This window comes from Dendrobates tinctorius, unplaced genomic scaffold (genome assembly GCF_039654945.1).
Source record: "Dendrobates tinctorius isolate UK_male_01 unplaced genomic scaffold, ASM3965494v1 ptg000019l, whole genome shotgun sequence".
Classification (NCBI taxonomy): Eukaryota; Metazoa; Chordata; class Amphibia; order Anura; family Dendrobatidae; genus Dendrobates; species Dendrobates tinctorius.
The window spans coordinates 27,235,707-27,238,440 of NW_027361687.1; positions in this window are offsets into that span (position 1 = coordinate 27,235,707).

The window sequence follows — 2,734 nt, forward strand, 5'->3', positions numbered from 1 at the left end:
AATAGGCGATTAGTTGCTGATCAAATGTTCGGAGCCCAGACAAGCCTGAGAGTGGTGTTCTGATGTGCCCTTATTAGATCAGAGATGGCCGCGCATGTGCACTACCACTCAATTGTCTACACTGTCTGTGTAGAGCAGACAGCACATGGCACTGTGTTAACTTCTATAGTTTGTTTATGTGCATGTAGTTCCTCTCTGGTCTGTATTGTATGACCTCTCGGTTTTGTTTGCCTCAATTCTCTTCCTGTAATCCTCCATGACATTATGATGAATGCAAAGATTGCTCTATGTCCCAAGTAAAACAATTTGTTCTCACACAATACCTGAATGCCAATGATTCTGCTGAAAGCTGAAATCTGCAACATTTTTAATATACAAAAATATAACGACCGTCCCCTTTAAGATACTATAATAACAGTATAACACACTAAAACATTGAGGCTACCATAAATGGGGGCATTCAGGTTACCATAATTGGGGGCATTCAAGTTACCATAAATGGGGGCATTCAGGTTACTATAATGGGGCCATTCAGGTTACCATAAATGGGGGTTCAGGTTACTATAATGGAGCATTCAGGTTACTATAAATGGGGGCATTCAGGTTACTATAATGGCGCATTCAGGTTACTATAAATGGGAGCATTCAAGTTACTATAATGGGGGCATTCAGGTTTCCATAAATGGGGGTACAGGTTACTATAATGGATCATTCAGGTTATCATAAATGGGGGCATTCAGGTTACAATAAATGGGGGCATTCAGGTTACTATAATGGGGCATTCATGTTACTATAATGGAGCATTCAGGTTACTATAAATGGGGGCATTCAGGTTACCATAAATGGGGGTTCAGGTTACTATTATGGAGCATTCAGGTTAATATAAATGGGGGCATTCAGGTTACCATAAATGGGGGTTCAGGTTACTATAATGGAGCATTCAGGTTACTATAAATGGGGGCATTCAGGTTACTATAATGGGGGCATTCAGGTTTCCATAAATGGGGGTTCAGGTTACTATAATGGAGCATTCATGTTACCATAAATGGGGGCATTCAGGTTACAATAAATGGGGGCATTCAGGTTACTATAATGGGGCATTCAGGTTACTATAATGGAGCATTCAGGTTACTATAAATGGGGGCATTCAGGTTACCATAAATGGGGGTTCAGGTTACTATAATGGAGCATTCAGGTTAATATAAATGGGGGCTTTCAGGTTACCATAAATGGGGGTTCAGGTTACTATAATGGAGCATTCAGGTTACTATAAATGGGGGCATTCAGGTTACTATAATGGGGGCATTCAGGTTTCCATAAATGGGGGTTCAGGTTACTATAATGGAGCATTCATGTTACCATAAATGGGGGCATTCAGGTTACTATAATGGAGCAATCAGGTTTCCATAAATGAGGGTTCAGGTTACTATAATGGGGGCATTCAGGTTTCCATAAATGAGCGTTCAGGTTACTATAATGGAGCATTCAGGTTTCCATAAATGAGGGTTCAGGTTACTATAATGGAGCATTCAGGTTTCCATAAATGAGGCATTCAGGTTACTATAATGGGGGCATTCAGGTTAATATTTGGAGGCATTCAGGTTACAATAAATGGGGGCATTCAGGTTACAATAAATGGGGGCATTCAGGTTACTATAATGGAGTCATTCAGGTTACTATAATGGAGCATTCAGGTTACTATAAATGGGGGCATTCAGGTTACTATAATGGCGCATTCAGGTTACTATAAATGGGAGCATTCAAGTTACTATAATGAGGGCATTCAGGTTTCCATAAATGGGGGTACAGGGTACTATAATGGAGCATTCAGGTTATCATAAATGGGGGCATTCAGGTTACAATAAATGGGGGCATTCAGTTTACCATAAATGGGGGCATTCAGGTTACTATAATGGGGCATTCAGGTTACTATAATGGAGCATTCAGGTTACTATAAATGGGGGCATTCAGGTTACCATAAATGGGGGTTCAGGTTACTATAATGGAGCATTCAGGTTAATATAAATGGGGGCATTCAGGTTACCATAAATGGGGGTTCAGGTTACTATAAATGGGGGCATTCAGGTTACTATAATGGGGGCATTCAGGTTTCCATAAATGGGGGTTCAGGTTACTATAATGGAGCATTCATGTTACCATAAATGGGGGCATTCAGGTTACTATAATGGGGGCATTCAGGTTTCCATAAATGAGGGTTCAGGTTACTAAAATGGAGCAATCAGGTTTCCATAAATGAGGGTTCAGGTTACTATAATGGGGGCATTCAGGTTTCCATAAATGGGGGTTCAGGTTACTATAATGGAGCATTCATGTTACCATAAATGGGGGCATTCAGGTTACTATAATGGGGGCATTCAGGTTTCCATAAATGAGGGTTCAGGTTACTAAAATGGAGCAATCAGGTTTCCATAAATGAGGGTTCAGGTTACTATAATGGGGGCATTCAGGTTTCCATAAATGAGGGTTCAGGTTACTATAATGGAGCATTCAGGTTTCCATAAATGAGGGTTCAGGTTACTATAATGGGGGCATTCAGGTTACCGTAAATGGGGGCATTCAGGTTACAATAAATGGGTGCATTCAGATTACTGTAATGGAGGCATTCAGGTTACTATAATGGGGGCATTCAGGTTACCGTAAATGGGGGCATTCAGGTTACAATAAATGGGGGCATTCAGGTTACAATAAATGGGGGCATTCAGATTACTATAAT